The sequence below is a fragment of the Heterodontus francisci genome, chromosome 4 (assembly GCF_036365525.1).
Source record: "Heterodontus francisci isolate sHetFra1 chromosome 4, sHetFra1.hap1, whole genome shotgun sequence".
Taxonomy (NCBI): Eukaryota; Metazoa; Chordata; class Chondrichthyes; order Heterodontiformes; family Heterodontidae; genus Heterodontus; species Heterodontus francisci.
The window spans coordinates 134,948,463-134,975,514 of record NC_090374.1 but is presented as its reverse complement, the minus strand read 5'-3'; the positions used below and the strand labels follow the sequence as shown (position 1 = coordinate 134,975,514).

At 41.0% G+C, this 27,052-nt stretch overlaps 1 protein-coding gene and 1 long non-coding RNA gene across 5 annotated transcripts in view; one reads left to right on the top strand and one right to left on the bottom strand.

Annotated features, from left to right (window-relative positions):
• kank1a (KN motif and ankyrin repeat domains 1a) overlaps nt 1-27,052 on the bottom strand; it is a 415,056-nt gene that overhangs the window by 245,852 nt on the left and 142,152 nt on the right. Inside the window, exon 1 of one of the 4 annotated variants that reach the window (XM_068030201.1) lies at nt 5,133-5,235. The exons of the other annotated variants lie outside the window; for them this stretch is intronic. The gene's annotated coding sequence lies outside the window, so the exon portion shown is untranslated. Of the gene's footprint in view, nt 1-5,132; nt 5,236-27,052 lie in introns of those variants that run through there. 4 annotated transcript variants of the gene reach the window in all.
• Nucleotides 19-26,478, top strand: LOC137369259 (uncharacterized). The gene is made up of 3 exons (XR_010974908.1): nt 19-232; nt 5,167-5,328; nt 26,291-26,478. It is a non-coding gene; the product is annotated as an uncharacterized lncRNA (long non-coding RNA).

Below are 27,052 nucleotides of genomic sequence, written 5' to 3'. Positions count from 1 at the left end.
TTCTTGACTGATTGTGTTTTCTGGAATTTGCAGCAAAGTTTCGACTGACAGATTGTCTGTTTTAAAAATCAGAGTGGACCTGTTGATATACTCCCTGTTTGAAGAACTGTTGACGTCTGCTGCAGCCAAAGTGCTTTGAATGCCTATCCATTGAAGGACTGTTTCATCAAATCCGCGTGGAAACTTGGAGTGGCATTTGATTATTTTTACACTTGGATACCTTACCCATTGAGTACGTAACCCACAAAGACTTTATAACCCAGTTATTTATTTACCCTTAAGAAACAGCTAATTTTTTAAAACATCATTCTTTTAAAAAAAAACACAACCTTTGATTTTTGAGAGAGAGAGAATGGGGGAGTTAGGTTAAAAGAAGTTATCAGGTCTTTAGACATGGGTTTATCTCAATAGTGTTTAAGATATAGGTTTAATAAATAATTTGTTGTTGTCTAAAGATACCTGGTTTGGTCGGTTTTATTCTGGGGCTTACTGGAGTGTTTAATTTGGCTGTTTTCCGGTTGGGTGGGAAAATTTTAATAATATGCTGTGACCTGTGGAGTAATGAGACTGAATGTCAATTCAGTGCTTTGCTCCCACCTCGGACATAACAGTCCATAACATATCAGAAAATTTGAATCATGCAATAAAGTGAATTAGGAAATATAAAATGAAAATTTTATGCTCAGAACATTTCAAATTATCATCGGTTAATTCGAATGAAGCTACTTTAAATTATTGGCTGCAGTCAATTCCTTTTAGTGTAATTTAGTTTAGTTTAGAGATACAGCACTGAAACAGGCCCTTCGGCCCACCGAGTCTGTGCCGACCATCAACCACCAATTTATACTAATCCTACACGAATCCCATATTCCAATAACATCCCCACCGGTCCCTATATATTTCTTTACCACCTACCTATACTAGGGGCAATTTATAATGGCCAATTAACCTATCAACCTGCAAGTCTTTGGCATGTGGGAGGAAACCGGAGCACCCGGAGGAAACCCACGCAGACACAGGGAGAACTTGCAAACTCCGCACAGGCAGTACCCAGAATCGAACCCGGGTCCCTGGAGCTGTGAGACTGCAGTGCTAACCACTGCGCCACTGTGCCGTAATCTTTAACAGGAGCTCACAACAGGATATGTCACCAGAGAAAATTATGCACTCAGTAGATACATTTGATCATTTATCAGGACTTTAATCACTGCAAAGTCAAAATTTTTGTTTAAACATTCTGGCATAGCATGGACAATGTAAGGATATCACACGGTTACCGATTTGCACTCCCTTTTTGCCAAACTATCAATAATGGAGAATACAATCCGTTCTCTTTTATAAAAAAAAACAGACATACGAACAGACCAACTAGGAGCAGGAGTAGGCTATTCGTCCCCTCGAGCCTGCTCCGCCATTCTATAAGATCATGGCTGATCTGTTTGTGGTTCAACTCCACTTTCCTGCCTACCTCAGATACCCTTTGACTCCCTTGTTTCTCAAGAATCTGTCTACCTCTGCCTTAAAAACAAACCATGACCCTGCCTCCACCGCTGTTCGAGGAAGACAGCGCCACAGATTCACGACCCTCAAAACATTTCTCCTCATCTGCATCTTAAATGAGACATCCCTTATTTTTAAAACTGTGTCCCCTAGTTTTAGTCTCTCCCACAAAGGGAAACATCCACACAGTCAAGTACCCTCAGGATCTTAGATATTTCAGTAAGATCACCTCTCACCCTACTAAACTCCAATGAATACAGACCCAACCTCTCCAACCTTTCCTCATAGTATAACCCTCTCATCCCAGGAATCAGTGAAGTTAACCTTCACTGAACTGCTTTCAATGTAATTATATCCTTTTAAGTAAAGAGACCAAAACTGTTCACAATTCTCCAGATGTGGTCTCACCAATGCCCTGTACAATTGTAGCGAAACATCTCTACTTTTATATTCCATTCCCCTTGCAATAAACATTGTATTTATCTTCTTAATCACTTGCTGTACCTGCATACTAACTGATTGTGTTTTGTGTACTAGGATACCCAGATCCCGCTGCATCTCGGAGTTCTGTAATATCTCTCCATTTAAATAATATGTTGCTTTTCTACTTTTCCAGCCAAAGTAGATAAGTTCACACTTTCCCACATTATACTTCATCTGCCAAATCTTTGCCCACTCACTTAACCTATCTATAACACTTTGCAGACTCATGTCCTCTTCACAACTTAATTTCCTAGCTATTCAATCTCTTCATCCAAGTCATTGATGTAGATGATACGAACTCTCACCAAAACAAGCATGTAGCCAAGAAGGCACTCTTCTCCCAGAATTCTACAAAACCCATTTTTTTTTAACCTTGACTTTCAACATTTAAAGTAATTTCATCAATGCTCCATAATCCCGCAATCATTAGTTCAAAAAAAAAATCACCAATGAAGTCCTAAAAATATATCCAACAAAAAAAAGAAGTAGGTTTCATCAGATTTTCCCGAGCCAAAAAAGTCTACTTGCATTGGTAACTTCACATAGATGATCAATGGGAAAAAAAGCATTGTGAAATACTTCACCTGCATAATCAACAATTCTTTTTTCTTTGTTTGACCACAACCATCATGTTTAATCCATAAACAATACAGAATTGCATTGTTTATAAATCTTTTGCAAAATTTTGAAGGAAATGTAGTTTTTTTTCTATTTAAATTTAAAAAAAATTTAATTGGTGAGAAGTTCATGGACACAAAAAAAGGCACATTCATAAAAATCCACCATATTCCATAGCACTAAAAGTGTTTTGTTACTTCGACTTTGAACAAGGTGAATACTACATTTTTGTTAAGTGCATTAGTCACAACCAAGGTCACACGTGACTAATGGTAGGAAGCCAGAAAAAAAAACACTTCTCTGTGAAGGTGATATTTAAATGCCAGATTTTAGTTTTCATGACCTCCACTGCAGGATCTGAGAGTGTACTATTTCCAACACCGTCATATTAAGGATCACAGAGCTCTATGAAATTTATGCACAAGAGTAGATTGACCTTCACATACTTAAGCTGCATTTATAGCGTTGTCTGGCCATCAGCTCCTATATCCCTCGGGCTCCAGCAATTACCAGCTACATCAACATAAACCTGTTAAATTATTTAATTAGCTGGCAAGGAAAACCTGCTTCTCACCGTCTCTGTAGCTGCTGCCCTCTTACTGGGGTGAATAAAAATATTGCTGTCAATGCAGCAACACATTTCCGTGGTGTTGTCGTGACTATGGGTCATGACATCATCATGCACAAACAACTCCATTATCTCTGTAGTGACATCAAACATCATGACATCACAGCTCCATGCATGCTTGCTGGCCAAAATATTTTGTAGAACAAAAAGTTATGAGGAGCAGCATCACCCCACTGTCTCAAGTTCACTATCTGGAATATTATTCCATAAGGCAGTTTTCAATCCTTTCTGCATCATAATGTCAGCCTCTTCCCAACTTGCATCCTTGCCCGGATATTTTCTACTCTATTCCATATTTCGCATAATTACCATTCTATATAATATGAAGCTGGAATAACTTTACAACTTGTAGGATGTTATTGAGTCACTGCTTGACAAAAATTCTATCCAGGTCACTGTTCAAGCTAATTTTTACTCCCGTGAAAAGTGGAAGCCAGACATTACATCTCAATACTCAAAAGAGCAGCTTCATACACAACTAAATGCAACAGATTGAACAATTAAATGCTGCCTCAGACCCAAGTTTTTACAAACTAAATCAGAATTTTGGTTTCTAGAAGCTTACAGATTCCATGAATGCTCATTTGACTATGATCATATATTGAAAGTTACTCTGGTCTTAAAAGAAACCCACATGATTCAAAAAAATATTTTTGACTGTTCAGAACATGACCTTTGCACCTCATCACTCACTGGAAGAGATTTATTCACTAGCAACACTATGTGCACTGTCCATTACTTTTGATCCATGAGGCTTTAAGCTCTGAACAATGTTCTTTCAATTCAACGTTACATAAACTAGCTTAGTACTAAATATGCATGCAACAAATGGAGCCCTCATCAGTTCAGCACACAGTTCATGTCATATGTTGCTGCTAACCTCAGTTTCAGTTCATACCATGAGAAGTAAATGTTATTTTCCAAATTATGATAGAAGCCAGCAAAACACTCGATTGAAGAAAACAGACTGAAAATGCAAGACAAGGATGAAATAGTTATCACTGGAGTGAAGAGCAGCACGAAACAATTCAAGCTGTTTATTGGCCTTACTATCATTCAAATTCCAGGAAATCCTCCAAAATTTTGGCTCCAAGTTTGCTTCTGGAATAAGCAGGTTGGAGTTAGCAATGTAAGTGTCAGGAGTACACCACTGGAAGCCACTCCCCCAGAATCGGAAGGCAGCAATTCATAACTCAAGAAGTGGATCACACGCTTCAGTGCCAAAGCCTAATGGCAACACAAAGTTAGTTATGATCTGTTTAAAAAGAGTCAATTTTAAAAAAAACTACCCCCCCCCCCATGAAATTCTCAGACCACTCAGTTCCATTTGCAGATTTTATTTTACATTTACTTATTGATGAGGAAATTTTACCAATATCACAACTTTTCTCTCCCTCTCCAAAATAACTAGTAGCAATCTCGAAAACCCCTGAAAAATTAAACATAACCCACAAAACTTAAATATTGACAGCTTCAAAAAGGCCAAGAACTCAATTAACAAATGTACAACTGAAAAAGAACCCTGAATAAATATCACTTTTAAAAAAACTGAACCAAGCCTCCATACTCTAAATAAAAAAAAACCTTGAAATAACAGTGAACTGTGAAAAGTAAATGTAAAGCAGTTATTTGATTGAGATAGCTCACTGAATAAATCAGAATATGGCCACGGCTGCTTTAAAAAGTGACTCAGCAATTTTCATTAAATCGCAGGTCAGAATTATTTTTAGTGTTTTGTAACAATTTTACACAATTTTTATTTTGTGAAAACAAAATCAACGGCCTCTCATTTGTCAACTGTCACTTTTAGAACAAACACTCTACCTTTGCAGCCCTCGTTCTTGCACGAGTACAGAAACCAAGAGGATTCAGGGATTGCTTCAATCTTTGATGGATTACTCACTTTTGCTTTGTTGCTACTTTGTTTTTGATTCTAGCCGGGCTGTCACCCACGTTGAGAGAGAACACAGGACGGGCTCGCATTTCTTTCCCTTGCATTATGCCCCGCTGAGGCTTTGTGTCAGAAAACAAGCACAGTGCTGCCCTGGTACTGTGAAGTTGTGGAAAATACCCTGAGATGATGTTAGAAGAAAATACAGGTACTAAGCTTTCTGAACAGCATTTGGCAACTATGATCAAATTCACAGGATATCTTCGATCCGAACAGTTTATTTTAATCAGTCAAATTTTTTTTAAACTGCTTTGATGTTTTAGTAGGAATACACCTTAATTTTGAATTGTCTATTGTATGAACAAGTGAGGGGGGGAGGGGGGAAGGTTGAAGGAAAAGGAATGAAAAAAAAGGTGCCATTGTAATCCTACATTGTAGGGCGTTAGCATAATACAATATAGTCAAGTGCCAGAATACACGCACAAAAGCAGTGGTGTGGATTATTGGTTAGCTAACTGATTATACGGTGGGAAAATGCCAGTAATTTGTGGCTGCAACTCCCAAAAATTTTATTTTCAGTGCACACATCATATCAGAGTCACAGACAGAGGAAGTGGGCAGTTAAAGGAAATTGCCCATCAACCAAAATAAGCAGCATACCTCACACAACATTGTACAGGCCAGTGAGCTATTTCAGTCAAATAACAACTGCTTTACTTTTCACAGTTTACGGTTATTCCAAGGGTTTAAAAAAATTTATTTTGAGTATTGAGGCTTAGTCCAGTTTCTTTTTCAACTGGCTTTTTGCATCAACCTGTGAACAGGGTGGCAATTGATACATTAAGTTTTGCAATACTGGCATTGTATTTATTATAGGTTGCCACTGGAAACACCAAGTTCTTGTTAACATGATCTAGCTTTCACAAATGCATTTAAAAATACAATTCTTCACCATTTCCATCATGTTGCCCTGTAGAAGTGACTTGACTTAGAATGCATTTTACACAGGCTCCAGTATTTCACCACAATGGCCAGACACCAGTGCAAAAGGGGACAATGGGAGATATTGCTGCTGATCCAGCTCAGTCTGCATCACACATTGTACATATGAATTCCAGCAGCAGTTACATCCTATTAATCAGAAATGGGAATTTCACATACTTTCCCATCACCAAACCAGAGCTATCAAGACCAACTGCACTGTTCCACTGCTTCCCCAACCAAAATCACCCAACTGAGCATGGGCCTGGGACTGAATAGACCTTCACCTGTATGATTCAGTGCCATCACAGTTACAAACAGAGGACACTTTATAGAAGTAAAAATGTAATAAAATAATTCTTCAGAATGAAAATGCTTACTGATTTTCTGTGTTGTTTCAACTGTTTTAACTAATTTACCAGAAAGCAATGCATAACTCTTCTGATAGCTAACTTAGCATTACCTGGTGCACAACCAAACTGTACAGATTAGAAAAGATCACAGATTCCAATCCCAGTCTCAGCTAAATTAGCTGATTTCAACCAGGCAATGCAATTGGCTGCAGCATATCTGGGCTAGAAAGCAGCCAGGATTCCCATCCTTGGCTACGGTCAGTTATTTCAATTGGAAAATGCTTATATGTGGACACCAGTTAAGAGGATCAGGTTGGCCAAGATGTCCTATAAAGTTATGAGGGCAGTAAAATTTGGAAACACAATTATTTATATAATCCCATGAGGGCTCAACAGCTGGAAGGTAGCACCCCCTCTCCCCCTTTATTTTGGGAACTCACATAGTGAATGCTGGCAGGCTATTTAACGCATATTTGTATGTACATGTGTGGGGGGTTGGTGGTGGGGGGCGCGTGGTGGGAATAAAAATCTTATTTTCTGTGGCCAAATTGTAGCTGAGCACTGACTCAGATGGGGGTCATGGTGGGCATAGGTTACACCATACTGTCTGGGGCAAGCTTGATGGAACAGCTGTTTTTTTCGTTCTTGCTTGTCATTTTCATATGTTTCTAAGTACTGACTGTCAGTTTGCCAGTTCTTCCGGAAGTCTAACCGAAAGTCTGACCTTGCTATGTGCATGATGAAACGTTGGAAAATAACTACGATCCAGAAGGACAACGCCAAAGCAACTACAAACGTGAAAGCTCCTGAATATTTCCTTAAATCAACATGTGGAAGCAAGATAACACCAACAAGTCTTATCAGTACTTTATTAGTCTAGGATTTATATTACATGAAGTAGAAAATGCAAGTCCGTTTACTTGGAGCTGCATGTGACTCAACACATCAGGCATGTCTTTCAAGATTTTCATTACAATGAGATAAAAGAACAGCAGCATGTTGACAACAGTTGGAAACTGTTCAAACGTGGTGCAAATGATCAAAGGTGACATTTCTTGTGCATTTGATAATACAGTGGCTAGTTGTTGAAATTCAGAGGCTGCATTTATATAAAAAAATGTGCAGGGCTTCACTTGTCTATTGACTCAAGACTGTCCATTATGCAATTTACTTCCACTAATAACAAAGTAGTCTGGAATACCTTTTCCCCTAGCAAGACAGATGTTCAAAGAGGCAAGCAAGAAATCATGAGAGTAATAGCAAGATAAAAAGACTTCCACTAAATGTTGTAACAAATATTGAATTTTGCAGCTAATTGGCTCAACTGTTTCTTTTGTTGACAGAAAATGACAAATGAGAGGAGAAAATGGTGTGCTCTGTTTAATATTGAATGGTCCTGTTATTACAACTTTTTGTTTGCAAGAATATTGTCAATTAAAGGCCTGCCACCCGACCCAAACCCGACGGGACCTGACGACATGTGTCGGGTTGCACTTCCAGGTCCAGCATTCCGGCTTGGGTCGGGCCGGACACGTTCCATCACAGGCAAATGGCTCCACTGTCAATTTAATTTTTGGACTAGAAAGGTGGTTTTGTTAATTTTTTAAGCTTGTGCAGATCAGCAAGAAAGTGAAAAAGGAAGATAAGTTAACTGATGGTCGGGTTGGGCACAAAAAACAATGGAAGGACTTGGGCTTGGGTCAGATGTGGTCCTGCCAGGCTCGTGTCAGGTTTTTTTTTTTGCAGACCCGAGCAGGCCTTTATTGTCAATTTTTCAACCGTTACAGCAACTTCTCATTGATTCCACAAGATTCTGTCTTGTAACCTGCTTTGCAGTCACTTATCAAAGGCTTTCTGAAAATACAAGTCGAAGTATACTAGGATGCCGCATCCACTAAATGAGGGAAAAGCTGATGCCCAAGTTATGCCCCTAGCAGCATGGTTGCCTAACAGTACTTTGCAAAACTTAATCCAACCCTAAACATCTTCTAAAGTCAGTCAAGTTTGTTGTATCCCAATTCTCATGCAAGAACCTGTAGGTTTCTGGCCCTAAAATATTTTTACATAAAAACCATAAGAACATAAGTAGTCAGAGCAGGACTAGACTAGGATTATATCCACTGGAGTTCAGAAGAGTGAGGGGGGGAATCTCAGAAACCTATAAAATTCTAACAGGACTTGACAGGGTAGATGCAGGAAGGATGTTCCCGATGGTGGGGGAGTCCAGAAACATAGAAAATAGGAGCAGGAGTAGGCCATTCGGCCCTTCAAGCCTGCTCTGCCATTCATTATGATCATGGCTGATCATGCAACTCAGTAACCTGTTCCCGCTTTCGCCCCATATCCTTTGATCCCTTTAAACCCAAGAGCTATATCTAACTCCTTCTTGAAAACATACAATGTTTTGGCCTCAACTGCTTCCTGTGGTAGCAAATTCCACAGGTTCACCACTCTGTGGGTGAAGAAATTTATCCTCATCTCAGTTCTGAAAGGTTTATCCCGTGTATGGTTTCAAGGAGGAGTCAAATATAGCTCTTGGGTCTAAAGGGATCAAAGGGAATGGGGCGAAAGCGGGAACAGGCTACTGAGTTGGATGATCAGCCATGATCATAATGAATGGCGCAGCAGGTTTGAAGGGCCGAATGGCCTACTCCTGCTTCTATTTTCCATGTTTCTCTGTCTATGTAGACCATACAGCCCCTCAAGTCTGCTCTGCCATTCAATAAGATCATGACTGATCTGATTGTGACCTCAACTCCACTTTCCTGCTTGCCCCATATAACCCTTCACTCCCTTGTAGATCAAAAATCTGAATATATTCGTGGCTGAGTTAGACAATGACCCAGCCTCAACTGCTCTCAGGGCAGGAGAATTCCAAAGATAAAACGACGCACATAATAAATTCCTCCTCTCCATCTTAAATGGGTGACACCCCGCCTCTCCACCCCACCCCACCCCCCAATTCTGGAGCTGTACCCCCTAGTTCTAGATTCCCCCACAAGGGGAAACATCTTCGCAGCACCTACCCCTCAAAATTCTTTATGTTTCAATAAGATCACCTCTCTTTCTTCTAAACTCCAATAAGTATATGCCCAACCTGATGAACCTTTCGTCATAAGACTATCCCTTCATAACAGGAATCAGCCAAGTGAACCTTCTCTGAACTGCTTCTGAAGCAAGTATATCCCTCAAATAAGGAGAGGCCAGAACTATGCGGTCACACCAATGCCCCGTACAGTTGTAGCAAGCCTTCTCTGCTTTTATACTCCATTCCCCTTGCAACATTCCATTTGCCTTCCTAATTACTTTCTGTACCTGCATGCTAACTTTTTGTGATTCATGTTTGAGAACACCCTTAACTGAGTCACAGAATCATAGAAAATTCATGGCACAGAAACAGGCCACTTGGCCCATTGTGTCTGCACGGCAGAAAAATGAGCCACCCAGCCTAATCCCACTTACCAGAATTTGGTCTATACCCCTACGGTTACAGCACTTGAAGTGCATATCCAGACACCGTTTAAATGAGATGATTTTTTCTGCCTCTACTACCCTTTCAGGCAGTGAGTTCCAGACCCTCACCACCCTCTGGGTGAAAAAGATATTCCTCATCTCCCCTCTAATTTTTCTTGAAATCACTACCAGTCACTGACCTCTCTGCAAAGGTAAATAGGCCCTTCACATCCACTCTATCCATGCTCCTCACAATTTTGTACATTTCAATCAAATCTCTCCTCAGCCTCCTCTGTTCCAAGGAGAACGCCAGACTATCCAATCTTTCCTCAGGGCTGCATTTTTCCTATTCTGGCAACATCCTCGTAAATCTCCTTTGTACCCTCTCCAGCTCAATTACATCCTTTCTGTAATGAGGTGACCAGAACTGCACACAGTACTCAAGTTGTGACCTAACTAATGATTTATACAGTTCCAGCATAACCTTCTTACTCGCATATTGTACACCTCCGCTAATAAAGGAAAGGATTCCATATGTCTTCTTAACCACCTTGTCATCCAGTCTTGCTACCTTCAGGGATCTGTGGACGTTCACTCCAAGGTCCCTCACTTGCTCTATACTGCTCAATATTCTCTCACTAGTTGTGTATTGCTTTGCCTTGTTTGACCTCCCCAAATGCATCACTTCACACTTGTCTGGCTAAATTCCAATTCCCACTTTTCTGCCCACCTTTCTAGTCCATCACTATCTTCTTGTAGTCTACAGCTATCCTCCTCGCTATCAACCACTCGACCAATCTTTGTGTCGTCAGCAAACTTCTTGATCATGCCCCCTACATTTACGTCCATATCATTAATAAATACCACAAAAAAGCAGGGACCTAGGGGAGGACTGGAAAATGGACAGACCCTCTGCTATTTTCTCCCTGGCTTCTTTTAACAGCCTGGGGTACATTTCATCTGGCCCTGGTGATTTATCCACTTTCAAGGATGCTAATCTCATTAATACTTCCTCTCTCCCTATGTTTATCACATCCAATACTTCACACCCCTCTTCTTTAACTACAATATCTGCATCGTCCCCCTCTTTTGTGAGGACAGATGCAAAGTATTCATTAAGAACCATACCAACATCTTTCGCCCCTACACATACCTTTGTGCTTTATGGGCCCTATTCTTTCCTTAGTTACCCGCTTACTCTTAATGGATTGAAAAAACATCTTTGGGTTCCACTTGATTTCGATTGCCAATATTCTTCATGCCCTTGCTGCGTTCCTAATTTTCTTTTTGATTTCACCCCTTCACTTTCTATACTGCTCTCGGCTTTCTGCAGTATTGAGTTCTGTGTCGGACATAAACTTTTTTTTTCTGCCTCATCTAAGCTCCTTGACATCCATGGGGCTATAGATTTGGCCGTCCCACCCTTTTACTTTTCGGGAACAGGTTTACTCTGAACCCCGCGAATCTCCCCTTTGAATGCCTCCCACTGCTCTGACACTGGTTTATCTGCAAGTAGCTGTTCCTCGTCCACTTTTGCTAGATCACTCCTCAGCTTAGTAAAATTCGCCTTGCCCCAATTAAGAATACTAACTCTTGTACTATCCTTGCTTATACCTCAAAATTTAGGTCACAAGCAAACTAAAGCAAGCAGGCAGGTATTAAATAAAAACGCAGAATTTAAATAAAGCTGGACAAGCAATTTATATTGTATCATTAAATGAGAAGCAATAGAAGCTGAACTACAAGAGCCGTTACAGTTGGATTTGCTGAGGCCTAAGTGAATCGTGCCATGCATGCGCAACTTGCTGGCACCCGTATTACAAATAGTTAACCCAACTTTGAAATCAAATATTCTGGTGTTACCCTCCGAAAATCATTTATAAATTTTACAAAACATTTACACATACAGCTCAGAAAATTGCACAAATACCAAGAAGTCAATTCAGCTCAACACAATTTTGAATTGAGCAAGAATCTTTGAATGTTGTTCTTGTCATAATGGATCTATAGCTGCCACTCATCGAGGTCAATGCACTATAAAACCACTATTGTATTCGGTCTTTCTCTATGACTCAGTAATTCAAATGCAAGACATCTGCATTCTGTGATGGTGGGGCAGCTTAAATCCTGATCAAGCAGGTGCAGGCAGCAAATACATTCCATGTTGAAAGGACAAAGAAAAAGACAACCATGTACCTTGCTCCCGAATTCTGAAACCTAATAAGCTGCAAATCATAGTCACACATTTCACTTATGGAGTTCAGACCAATTCACATTCTTGAAGTTCCAATTAAGTTTTCTTCCTGTGGTCTTTAGGAAGTTATTTTTTTTCTAAAAGATCTAATTTTGTCTCGCATATATCTCCATTGCAATCTTACATAAAGCATGCTGACCTTGTCAGGAATTTGCCTTTTCTTTTGAAAACACAGCACTTCAGCTTTAATTACTTCCTGTCATTTTAAAATTCTGGTAGTTTTTTTTTGTTTAATTATAAAAGGAGATGCATTAAACTGAAGGGAAAGAACGCACATTTCAATTCAGGATAAACTAGAATAAGAGTAAAGCTTCAGTTTCTCACAGGTTTAATGAAACTGTCCACTATTTTTAAATACATATCACTTTGAAGAGAGTACGTACAAGTGAACATGGAAAGCAAATGAAAGCTGACCTACAGCGTCAAAAAAGCTGACAACCCTAAAATGGCCTCGAATACAAACCTATGGCAAGTCAAAATAAAGAATTACTCTGAAATGACAATGGGACACAGGCTTCTAGCTTTATTAAAATAAAAGCAAAACACTGCAGACGCTGGAAATCTGAAATAAAAACAAAAAGTGCAGGAAATACACAGCAGATCTGGCAGCATCTGTGGAGAGAGAAACAGAGTTAACATTTCAGGTCTATTATCTTTCATTCGAACTGGCAAAGGTTGCTTACCATTTTAATTCACCACCCTGCTCTCACCCACATTTCTGTCCTGGGCCTGCTGCAATGTTCCAGGTGAAGGTCAACACAAGCTCGAGGAACAGAACCTCATCTTCTGATTAGGCACTCTAGAACCCTCTGGACTCAACCTTGAGTTCAACAACTTCAGACCATGACTGTCATTTTGATAGTTTTTTTTTTAAACCATGTGCCAGTCTTCAACATCTTTTTCATGTTTTTGCTTTTGGACAGAGCTGTTCATTATTCTGCCATTAACACGCTCTCTAGAAAAATGCTACAGCTATTACTACTCCCTTTGCCTTTTATTCATGACATCTTTGTCATTTAATCTCTCCTGCCTTCCGCCCTATCACAATCCTTTTCTTTTGTTCTCCTTCCTCCTCTCCCTACTTTCACTTGCTCAAAGCCTTTTCTAACTTTTGCCAGTTCTGATGAAATGTCATAGACCTGAAATATTAACCCTGTTTCTCTCTCCACAGATGCTGCCAGACCTGCTGTGTATTTCCAGCACTTTATTTTTATTACTAGTAACTTTACTTGTTGGTATTCCCTTGTAATGGAGGAGCAAGGGTACAGAGAGGAAACAGAAGTACATAAAAGCCGGAAGAGTAACAAATGCTGAAGGCACAAGTTTTATTTCCTATTGGGTTCTAGGAAGGGTCAGTCCTCCCTCCAGAAAGTTTTGATTTTATTTTGTCCAGCATTTTAAATTCTACAATAAAAAAGAATTGCATTTCAGTAGCACCTTTCACGACAGTCGGATGTCCCAATGCGCTTTACAGTGAATGAAGTAATTAAGTGCAATCATTGTTATAATGTAGGACATGCAACAACCAATTTACGCAGAGCAAGATAAAACTAACAGCAATACAATAATGATCAGTTAATCTGTTTTTGTGATGTTCATTGAGGAATAAATATTGACCATGGCATTGGGGATAACTCCCATACTCTTCTTTGCAAAGGTGCCATGAAATAGTTTACGTCCACCTTAGCGAACAGACAGGGCCTGGGTTTAACATCTCATTCAAAAGACAGCACCTCCGATAGATTGCTGCACTTTGCCAGTACTACACTGGAGCATTGATTTTCATGCTCAAGCCCTGTAATGGGACTTGAACCCACAATCTTCTGACTCAGGCAAGGGTACTACCAACAGAGCCATGGCTGACACATGAATATTGCCCTTTAAAAATCTTGAAGTAAAATTTCTTCAATTTTATTGAAACCCACAATTAACCATTTAGGAAGGCATAATGTTTGCGTAAAAATATAGTTTCTCCCAGATAATCTACTCATAGAATCATAGTCATCTACCTGTGCTGCTGCACAGGTAGTGATCTATGGACAAGTACACCAAAGTCCCTCGGTACTTCCTAGGGTCCTACCATCCATAGTTATACAGCACAGAAACAGGCCCTTCGGCCCATCACGTTTGTGCCGGCCATCGAGCACCTAACTATTTTAATCCCATTTTCCAGCACTTGGCCCGTAGCCTTGTATGCTGCGGCATTTCAAGTGCTCACCTAAATATTGCTTAAATGTTGTGAGGGATCCTGCCTCTACCACCTCTTCAGGCAGTGCATTCCAGATTCCAACCACCCTCTGGGTGAAAACGTTTTTTCCTTAAATCCCCTCTTAACCTCCTGCCCCTTACCTTAAATCTATGCCCCCTGGTTATTGACCCCTCCGCTAAGGGAAAAAGTTTCCTCCTATCTAACCTATCAATGCCCCTCAATTTTGTATACCTCAATCATATCTCCCCTCAGCCTTCTCTGCTCTAAGGAAAACAACTTTAGCCTTTTCAGTCTCTCTTCATAGCTGAAATGCTCCAGCCCAGGCAACATTCTGAATAAGGGTCACGGACCTGAAAACTCTGCTTCTCTCTCCACAGATGCTGCCAGACCTGCTGAGCATTTCCAGAATTTCTTGTTTTTATTTCAGATTTCCAGCATCTGCAGTATTTTGCTTTTATTTTATTAACATCCTGGTGAATCTCCTCTGCACCCTCTCCAGTGCAATCACATCCCTCCTATAGTGTGATGCCCAGAACTGTACACAGTACTCCAGCTGTGGCCTAACTAGCGTTTTATACAGCTCCATCATAACCTCCGTGCTCTCACGTTCTATGCCTCGGCGAATAAAGGCAATTATCCCATATGCCTTCCTAACCACCTTATCTACCTGTGCTGCTGCCTTCAGTGCTCTATGGACAAGTACACCAAGGTCCCTCTGACCTTCTGTACTTCCTAGGGTCCTACCATTCATTGTATATTCCCTTGCCTTGTTAGTCCTCCCAAAATGCATCACCTCACACTTCTCAGGATTAAATTCCATTTGCCACTGCTCCGCCCATTTTATCAGCCCATCTATAATCGCCCTGTAATCTAAGGCTTTCCTCCTCACTATTTACGACACCACCAATTTACGTTCCATCTGCGAACTTACTGTTCATGCCTCCTTTATCAGGTCTAAATCATTCATGTACACTACAAACAGCAAGGGACCCAGCACCGATCCTTGTGGTACACCACTGGTCACAGGCTTCCACTCGCAAAAACAACCCTCAACCATCACTCTCTGCCTCCTGCCACTAAGCCAATTTTGGATCTGATTTGCCAAATTGCCCTGGATCCCATGGGCTCTTGCCTTCTTAACCAATCTCCCATGCGGGACCTTATTAAAAGCCTGAGTGAAGTCCATGTAGACAACATCAACTGTTTTACCCTCAGCTACACAATAGTCACCTCAAAAAATTCAATCAAGTTAGTTAGACACGAACGCCCCCTAACAAAGCCATGCTGACTATCCCTGATTAATCCCTGCCTGTCCAAGTGGAGATTAATCCTGTCCCTCAGAATTTTTTCCAATAGTTTCCCAACCACTGATGTTAGACTCACCGGCCTGTAATTACCTGGTTTATCCCTGCTACCCTTCTTGAATAATGGTACAACGTTCGCTGTCCTCCAATCCTCTGGTACCTCTCCATGTGGCCAGAGAGGATTTGAAAATTTGTGTCAGAGCCCCTGCTATCTCCTCCCTTGCCTCACATAACAGCCTGGGATACATCTCATCTGGGCCTGGGATTTATCCACTTTTAAGTCTGCCAAAACAGCTAATAGTTCCTCCCTTTCAAGGCTAATTTGTTCCAGTATATCACAATCCCCCTCCCTGATCTCTACTTTTCATCTGTGTTCACTATGGAGAAGGACAATGTAGGTGTAATCATTTAAAACCTCACCGAAACCTCACCTATGTCCTCCGGCTCCACACACAGATTGCCACTTTGGTCCTTACTGGGCCCTACTCTTTCCCTGATTATCCTCTTGCCCTCAATATACTTCGAAAATGCCTTAGCATTCTCCTTTATCTTGCCCACCAGTGTTTTTTCATGTCCCTCTTCACTCTAATTACTTTTTTTTTTAAAAAGTACTCTCCCTACACTTTCTATACTCCTCTAGGGCCTCCACGGTTTTCAGCGCTTTGAATCTACCATAAGCCTCCTTTTTTTTTCTCCCTAATCCAATCCTCCATATCCCTTGACATCCCCAAGGTTCCCTGGACCTGTTGGTCCTACCCTTCACCTTAACGTGTACATGTTGGCTCTGAACTCTCACTATTTCCTCTTTGACTCCCACTGGTCTGATGTAGACTTTGCTACAAGTAGCTGCTCCCAGTCCACTTTGGCCAGATCCTGTTTTATGATATTAAAATCGGCCTTCCCCCAATTCAGGGCCTTTATTTCCGGTCCATCTTTGTTCCTTTCCATAACCACTTTAAATCTTACAGAATTATGGTCACTATCCCCGAAATGCTCCCCCACTAACACTTCTACCACTTGTCCAGCTTCATTCCCTCGGATTAGGTCCAGTACCGCCCCTTCTCTTGTCGGACTTTCTACGCGCTGGCTCAAAAAGCTCTCCTGTGTGCACTTCAAGAATTCCACCCCTATTAAGCCTATCCCAGTTGATATTGGGGAAGTTAAAATCCCCTATTACCATAGTATTTTTACACCTCTGAGATTTGCCAACATATCTGTTCCTCTATCTCTCCCTGACTATTTGGAGGTCTGTAGTACACTCCCAGCCAAGTGATTGCCCCCTTGTTGTTTTTAAGTTCTACCCATACTGCCTCATTTGAGGAGCCTTCTAAGATATCATCCCTTCTTACTGCAGTAACTGACTCCTTGATCAACAGTGCAATACCACCTCCTCTTTTACCCCCTCCCCTGTCATGCCTGAAGATTCTATATCCTGGAATATGGAGCTGCCAGTCCTGCCTTTCCCTCAACCATATCTGTGATAGCAATAATATCATAATGCCATGTGCTAATCACTGCCCTCAATTCATCTGCCTTACTAGTAAGACTCCTTACATTAAAATAGATGCAATCCAGCCTTCTATTTTTCACTTGTGCTTTAAAAGGTCTATATTTGCTCTGCATTCCAGACTGACTCAGTTTCTCTTCTATATTTGACTGTGCATCAGCCCCTACTGTACCTCCACTCTGTATCCCATCCCCCTGCCAAATTAGTTTAAAAAAACCCCCAACAGCACTAGCAAAGGGGAGGCGGTGGCGTACTGGTATTGTCACTGGATTAGTAACCCAGAGACCCAGGGTATTGCTCTGGGGACATGGGTTCGAATCCCACCACAGCAGAAGGTGGAATTTGAATTCAATTAATAAATCTGGAATTTAAAGCTAGTCTAATGATGGCCATGAAACCATTGTTGATTGTTGTAAAAAACCCATCTGGTTCACTAATGTCCTTTAAGGAAGGAAATCTGCTGTCCTTACCTGGCCTGGCCTACATGTGACTCCAGATCCACAGCAATGTGGTTGACTCTTACATGCCCTCGAAATGGCCTAGCAAGTCACTCAGTTCAAGGGCAATTAGGGATGGGCAATAAATGCTGGCCTGGTCTGCGACGCCCACATCCCATGAAAGAATGAAAAAAAAAATCTCCCAGCAAGGATGTTGGTCCCGTTCTGGTTCAGGTGCAACCTGTCCAACTTGTACAGGTCCCACCTTTGCCAGAAACAGACCCAGTGATCCAGGAAACTAAAGCCCTCCCTCCTGCACCACCTCCTCAGCCATGCATTCATCTGCTCTATTCTCCTATTCCTATACTCACCGGGAGTAATAGAGATTGCAACCTCTGAGGTCCTGCTTTTTAATCTGCTACCTAGCTCCCTAAATTCTTGTTGCAGGACCTCATCACTCTTTCTACCTATGTCCTTGGTACCAATGTGTACCACAACCTCTGATTGTTCACCCTCCCCTTTCAGAATGTCCTGCAGCCACTCAGAGACATCCTTGACATTAGCCCCAGGGAGGCAACATACCATCCTGGAGTCTCGTTTGCGGCCACAAAAACGCCTCTCTGTTCCCCTTACAATTGAATCTCCTAGAAGTATGGCTCTCCCACTTTTTTGCACTCCCTCCTGTGCAGCAGAGCCATCAGTGGTGCCACAAACGTGGCTGTTGCTGCTTTGCCCTGGGAGGTCATATCCCCCAACAGTATTCAAACTGATATATCTGTTTGAGAACAGGATGGCCACAGGGGACTCCTGCACTACCTGCCTGCTCCTGGTGGTCACCCATCCCTTTTTTGCCTCTACAGCCATTACCTGCGGTGTGACCACCTCATTAAATGTGCTATCCACAATGTAGTCAGCATCGCGGATGCTCCACAGTGAATCCATCCGCAGCTCCAGCTGTGCAATGCTGTCTGCCAGTAGCTGCAGCTGGACACACTTCCTGCACACATGGTAGCCAGGGAGTAGTCACTTATTTTGTTTAGATGGAACAGGTGCAATGTTTGTACAGGGCCAGCTGAACAAAATAAGTGACAGCCATTCACTGGTTCATTCCTCAGGGCAATGCCTTGACCACCTAGAGTCAAGCTGCCTGGTTTAAATTTCAAACAAAGCTTGGTAGTTAACCGTCAGTCACCGTAAACTGGTGCATTCTCCATGGCAATGCCTCTACCAGAGTTCACTTGCCAACCAATCAGCACTCTCTTCTCATACAGTATAAAGTTGTGGTTTTCCCTTACATTGGTATTCTTTCAGATTGTCCTGATGCGTGCAAGACGAAAATCTTCAACATGTCTCTATTTTCAGCAATACTCAAACTGATCCTGTTTGATTTAAAAGGAAACCAGTGATTTGGATTTTTCTCCTAGGGTGACATCAAGTCACTCCCCTTTAGCTATTCCCGCTCCAAATCTTTGCCCCCAACACTTAACACCCTTAAATTTACTCCCTCAACATTCAACCACCTTCCCCGCCAAGCACTTTTCTGATACTGTCACTGACCAACCCCTGCAGCTCATAAAAGCACTATTCGCTGCCAGATATCCCTGACCACCCACCTAGTTCAAAGGCACTCTGTCCCTTCAACCTCATCAGCACAATCACACTTTTCTTCTTTTTTTCTCCCTTATGCGTGCACTCTTCTCTCTCTCTCCTTCTCCAATTCATACTAGTATTCTCCTAATCCCAACACAGCATGTGATAGATTACCTGAATGAAATCAAGATTTTATCAATGATGCTCTGTTGAATTCTACATAAATTGTTCAGTGAAGTTTGAAAACGTAAAAAAAAAAAATCAGTCAAAGTGACATATTTAGCATGCATTTTTTTTATTTTAGTATAGAACATCCAGGCCTCAAATCTCAATTTAAGCCCATTCGTAGCTCAACTCTTTGGCCAAGTGGATTTTCAGTCACCTCTTGATAGAGGCAGCATGCATTATAATATTTTTAAAAAGAAATTGGTCCTATCCCTCTAATAGTGCAGTAATAGCCAACTTATAATAAAGGTACAAACTAATCTGGTTTCAAAACAGTAACAGGTGATAAAAATATCAGGTAGGTTAGTTGAGAGCTGCGTATCTTCACTTCTGAAGACATTGCAATGGGTTACCATGCCACATTGCTAAAAGAATATTAAACAGCTAAAAAAAGCCAATCTGATGTAAAAGCTACTGTCGTACACAAAACACAAAGCATTTTCTTTAAATCTAAAACTAAATAAAAATGGCAAGAGAATCTTTAACCTAAAACACTTCAAAGAAGTAATGCAAGCACTGCCATTTCTGCCACACTAAAAAGAAATGCTGAATCTTTAAGAAAATGTGTGATCAGCAAGCTCTCCAGCATCATGAATCCCTCCATTCACCAAATAAATCATTTTTGGCAGTCCTGCTCACGCGTGAAGAGAAGTCAGTGCATAGCTAATGTTGAACATATGACGCTGTTTTAAAATCAACAAAATCATCACCAATGTTGCACAGTAACACAACTTCTCCTGGTACAATGTTGAAATTGACCGAACTAGCACCATCTATTTGTCTTCATAGGAAACTGCATTGGATTCCTTGCTTTATATTCAGAATGACATTCATAATTATTCACTTTATGTTTATTGGGAATTGAAATTAAATAGGTCAAATAAAAAATATATAGAAGACCCCAGCCTTTTAGCAAAGACCATTTTAAAAAGTTATAAATGTGTCACCAACTTCATTAAAACAATAACACAATTTCTACCCTTCAGAAGGGAAGACTTTTAAAATACCTTGTAATATTCAACTGCTCGATTCTCATTCTCTAAACACAGTACCTGAATGACCAATGACATGTATGTAGCACATTTGTGTTGATTGCCGACAAACAAAAAAATCACATTTTAAACCCAGGGTCCCTTAAGCAGAATTCCCATATATAAATGGGTTTAAACAAGTCTTTTCCTGCTATTCATGAACTCGCGATTCACTTCAACAGCAGGCCACTACTGTATCTTGTGTAAGAGGCATTCTTTGTGAATTAGCTAGATTGTATTGCAAGCGAAAAATCACAGACAAAACAATAATGCAACATCCACATGCATGCATGCTTCCATAGGGATCATCAGGTAATCATCAGTAGTCTTATTCCTGGCTGAAACTCCCCACATCCTGACCCAGGGATATCAAAACAAATTGCATTTCAGTCCCAGCCAAGCCTAACTAACTCATCAAGATCAAACTTGGGGCCACATTAATCTATATGGGTTAAAGTCAATTCTATCTTCTGTTTCGACAGAGAATGAAATCCATGCATTTTGGATGTAGTCAAAGAACAAAGCACACTGGCCTGGAGTTTCCTCCACATTTATGCCCAGATACACGTAATCTTTAATCACCAAATAAAATCTGCTGACATGCAAGTTAAAGGGTTTTTAATTAAACAATATCAGGTTTGGATAACAAGTTGGGGAATTGGTTAACAGAACGTTGATATAAAAAAAAAATCACTACTTCTAATCCAACTTTTAGTGTATTATTAAGTTTGGAGATCAAAATACGCAACTGTTAAGTAATTTGGATGTTGTAAAACCAATCTTAACCATTTACAGGCTACACAGACATATCATTACACCTTATTTGTTTCAATTGAAGATAATTTTTGGGCCAGAGCGCTGCTGTATAATTAGTGTTTCATTTTACCACAACTTTATTTTTTTTTTAAAATAGAGATTTTAGGAGCATTGCTATATAATTCCAAGAACAAAATTCACATTTCACACATATTAGTAATTGATGCTTTAGTCTCAAATGATTTACACAGTAAAAAGGGAAGCTGAAAGATAAAAGCAAACCAAGAAACAAAGGTAACACCAGTAGCCACACTGCAACTATTACGAAGGCAGCAGAAGTGGTTATGGCTAATTACTAGTAGGCATAATGACAACTCTATCCAACAGAAAATCTTGAGTGTTTATGACGAAAGTGGTACATTTTCAAGGTTAGCACTGTAGCACTGTTAGCATTAAGCCATAGAAAAAGCCATAAAAATCTATCCCAGATTAAAGATCATTTTGTACACAAGCTTTTTTTGTTTATTCGTTCTGTGGATATGGGTGTTGCTGGCGAGGCTAGCATTTATTGCCCATCCCCAATTGCCCTTGAGAAGGCGGTGGTGAGCTGCCTTCTTGAACCACTGCAGTCCTTGGGGTGTAGGTATACTTACAGTGCTGTTAGGAAGGGAGTTCTAGTATTTTGACCGTCAAGGAAACACTATATGCCAAATGAGAAATATTAATTAAATTGGCTGGAAACTTACATTAGACTTTTAATGGGGAAAATCCCACAGTTAACTTTTTAAAAAGCTGGCAGCCAAGAAGGCACCCCAATTTACATCTGATACACCTTTGCACATTCCAAGGCCCAACCAGAGCCAGAAGTTTAAGAAGCCCAGCCAGGACAATGCTTAGGCTAACTGAGTAGATTATCCAGATCACCCTCATTAGCGGGACATTCAAAGCCATCTTGAGGCATTCATGAATGGACTTGTCCCTCCAGGGGAACAACACTGACAATACCACCTGAGAGGGGTTTGGGGTTTTGGACCTCATTAAAAACAAAGGAGATTGAGAACACCATGTGAAAGTCTCCCAGGCTGTGGAAAACTGGGAGTTTTGTTACACAAAAAGAGACAAGCAGTAACTAAGTGTGCAGCAGCAGAAGGCTGTGTGCTTTCCTTTCTCTCTCTCTAGAGATCAAGTTTGAAAACCACCTGCAAATGTGGACCCTCCAAGCCTACAGACTGCTACAGCCAGAGACCAGAGGAAGAGAGCCACCTATGATTCTGCCTCCAAGAAAGCCCTGAGCAAAGCAGGCCAACCACCCAGTGCAGCCAAAGACTTCAAGAATATAACTCCAACCGGAAGACCACCAATCATCCAATCTCAGACTGTGTATTTAAGTTTTATTTATTCTGGACTTTAATCCAACCAAAAAATGTACTTTCCACTTTGGTGTGTGCCTGTGTGTGTCCAGCTTTTTTAAAAATTGTTTTTAGATTGGGTTTAGCTTGTTGAGTATAATACAAATTTCTTTCTTGTTTAAACTCAAGAAAACCCGTCCAATTGGATGTTTCATGATCACATTGAAGGCAAAAGGTAAAACACTCACTGAGGTGTTAAGCACAACCACTGTTTAAAAAGGGATAAACCCTGTTGCAGTCAAATAACAGAAAGGGCAAGAGGGGCGCCAGTGACCCCCCTCCTCACTTGGCCGTAACATGACCCAGCAACAGTGAACGAATGGTGATAGAGTTCCAAGCCAGGACGGTGTGGCTTGGATGTTAACTTGCAGGTGGTGGTGTCACCATAAATCTGCTGCCCTTGTCCTTCTAGATGGTAGAGGTCACGAAGGTGCTGTCCAAGAAGCCTTGGTGAGTTGCTGCAGTGCATCTTGCTGCCACTGTGCGCTCACTGAATGTTGAAGGTGGTGGATGGGGTGCCAATCAAGCAGGCTGCTTTGTCCTGGATGGTGCCAAGCTTCTTGAGTGCTGTTGGAGCTGCAACCATCCACACAAGTGGAGAGTATTGCATCACACTCCTGAATTGTGTCTTGTAGATGGTGGACAGGCATTGGGGAGTCAGCAGGTGAGTTACTCTCCACAGAATTCCCAGCCTTTGACCTGCTCTTGCAGCCACAGTAGTTATGTGGCTGGTCCTGTCAGTTTCTGATCAATGATGTTGAAAATGGGGACTTCAGCAATGCTAATATCATTGAACATCTAGGGGAGATGGTTGGAGTCTCTCTTGTTTGAGATAGTCATTGCCTGGCACGTGTGGTACCAATGTTACTTGCCACTTTCAGCCCAAGCCTGGACATTGTCCAGGTCGTGCTGCATCTGCACACGGGCTGCTTCAGTATCTGAGCAGTCGTGAATGATGCTGAACATTGTGCAATCATCAGCGAACATCCCCACTTCTGACCTTATGATTGAAGGACGGTCATTGATGAAGCAGCTGAAGATGGTTGGGTCTAGGACAATACCCTGAGGAATTCCTACAGTGATGTCCTGGAGCGGAGAAGATTGACCTCCAACAACCACAACCATCTTCCTTTGTGCTCGGTACAACTCTAACCAGCGGAGTGTTTCCGCCCAATACCCATTGACTCCAGTTTTGCTGGGGTCCTTGATGCCATACTCGGTCAAATGCTGCTTTGATGTCAAGGGCAGTCACTCTCACCTCACCTCTGGAGTTCAGCTCTTTTGTCCATGGGCTGTAATGAGGTCAGGAGTTTGTGGCTTTGGTGGAACCCAAACTGAGTGTCATTGAGCAGGTTATTGCTGAGGAAGGGCCGCTTGATAGCACGATTAACAACCCCTTCCATCACTTTGCTGATGATCGAGAGTAGACAGACAGGGCGGTAATTGGCCGGGTTGGATTTGTCCTGCTTTTTGTGTATAGGACATACCTGGGCAATTTTCTACATTGCTGGGTAGATACCAGTGTTGCAGCTGTACCGGAACAGCTTGGCTAGGGGCATAGCTAGTTCTGAAGCATAAGTCTTCAGCTCTATTGCCAGAATGTTGTCAGGGCCCATAGCCTTTGCAGTATCCAGTGTCATAAGCCATTTCTTGATATCACGTGGAGTGAATCAGATTGGCTGAAGACTGGCATCTGTGATGCTAGGAACCTCAGGAGGAGGCAGAATTGTATCATCCACCCGGCACTTCTAGCTGAAGATGGATGCAAATGATACAGCCTGGTCTTTTGTACTGTTGTGCTGGGCTCCCCCATTGTTGAGGATGGGGATGTTTGTGGAGCCTCCTCCTGTCAGTTGTTTCATTGTCCACCACCATTCACAACTGGATGTGGCAGGACTGCAGAGTTTAGATCTGATCTAATGGTTTTGGGATCGCTTAGCTCTGTCTATCGCATGGTTTCTGCTGTTTGGCATGCAAGTAGTCCTGTGTTGTAGCTTCACCAGGGTGACATCTCATTTTGAGGTATGACTGGTGCTGATCCTGGCATGCCCTCCTGCACTCTTCACAGAACTGGTTCTGAGAAGGTCAAAATTTATTTCTTGAAGGATCATTACACCTATCAAAAGGAGAAGAGAATTCTATCCCAGTCAGACTTGGATTCAAAGTCAGGTCTCAGAAGTTTTTTTTCCCCAAAAAACGGCACCCTTAATTCTGTTTCATTTTATTGCAAGAATTAAAAAGGTGAATAATACAGTATGAAATAGCACCATTATCCAATTTCCAATAAACAGGTGGGAATGAAATAAAAAGATCTGTTGAAAACAGATATTTCAGGAAATAAGCAACCATAAAGGCACATCACCACCTGCTTGGGGCAACTATGGATGGGCAATAAATGCTGGTCTTTCCAGTGACTCCCACATCCCAAGAATTGTTTTTAAAACCAGGAAGTAGCACTACAAGCCACAACGTGTGGAACCCAGTAAACGGTCATGATTATTATGTAAAGGATTCAGTAACAATTTCAGTTTTAAATGACATGTTCTTGCCACCATAAAAGATTTAGGGGCAGTGTTTCCGCTTTGGATGCAAAAGTCAATATGGGCGCAAATGGAACATAAGTTCTGGCATGAACCAGGGCAACTGGCAGTATTTGAGAACAATTTATTTTAAACTTTTGCTTTATAAAAATTACTTGATATATTTAAAGTCTTGGTGTAGTCTGATTAATACAGCAAAAAACAGGGTTTATCACAACTTTAAATAACTAAATATTACTTTTAAAACTGTATAGAACATCTGCTAGTTACATTGGGCTACAATAGTCAATTCTTAGTAAATTAATATATTCAAAAGTTTTTAAAATGTGCCGACTCGTTTCCTTGCACCTACAAGAATCAGCTTAATTTTAAAAGTCTCCTTGGAGGTCCACAAATGGATGCCATTCGCAGAAATTCACTATGGTGATTAATTCAATCTGGAGGCATGACCTGCTACCAGTGCTTTTTATTTTTAAAACTAACAGAAGTTCACAGAAACTCAGGTTTGCGCTGAACGTAATTGCCACTTGGAATTCCACAGTATTTTGTGCTGGCTTTACAGATTTTGGGCAAACTACGCTAAAAACAGCACGGCCTGTTGGAAACTCGAGGGCTTAATATATTAAGAGATTAAACAGCAGCATGAGTTGCTTTGATCATTTAAGATCAAGGCTAAAAATGCAAAAGACTAGACAACAGAACATCTGTCAACAGTTAATATAGCGCACATACAATGCATAAAACAAAACAATGAATAATTAAACCAAACACAGCCCATGAATCTTGAGGAATTGAAGTCCTTAACAAATTGAACACAGCTCATCAATAATTCAAGGTTGCGGCTTAAAAAAAAACAGCATTTATTCAATTTCCAAGTCAGCCTTTTGACCAGCTTGAAAGCTGAAAAACCTCTTCTGTGCAATTCCCAAAGTGACAATGCCTGGAGTGGGTTTCAACATATTCTGCTGTAATACATACATACACATATTCATGATATAGCTTTATTTGCCCATCAGATTACCTCAAATGAACAGTATTCACTCATATTTGAAATAGGTGCCACTTGTCTTGAAACTATTATTTTAGTTGCACAATGCTTTACATCTTCTAATTTTTTTCAGCAACAAGTGTCCTCAAGAACAGCAACCAGCTTAGAGAAATTGATGTTTTATTCCTCAATCAAGACAAAAAAAAAAACGCACACAGAAAAAGGAGTCAAGACAATGGGAGAATTTGCATATAGCTGAGATTTGAATACCAGTTGCTTGACTGACTATGAACCATTTTTTGTGAAGATGCAAGGCATGATGTTGGGTAGAATTGCTTGTTAAGATCAAATGATGGTTGAACATATAAGTAAATAAAGTATCCTGAAACACTGATTTAGTTGCCAATCCTTTGCGACTTGCCCTTTTTCTCCCTCCACACCACTAGGTGCCTTAATATACTTCAATAGCTGCCACAAATTTTAAAAATTACTTTTTCAATACAGGCATCATTGAAGGGTCATTTAACTTTAACCACCCAATAAAATCCCCCCCCACCACCACCCCCGAGTGATTTTACGTGAAAATCAAGATTTGGCAGAAAATAACACCGAAATGTAATTGATTCTTCCAAAATTAAGTTCAGCAATCAATGTGCAATAACGTCCATTACAAAATTAACACAGAAATTGCTGGAGATACTCAGCAGGAACGGCAGCGCCTGTGGAGTGAACATTTATGGTCCAAAGGCAAAATACTGCAGACATTGGAAATCTGAAATAAAAATAGAAAATATCATAAATACTCAGCAGGTCAGGCAGAATCTGTGGAGAGAGAAACAGAGTTAACATTTCAGGTCACTGACCTTGCATCAAAACTGATGAAGGGTCACAAACT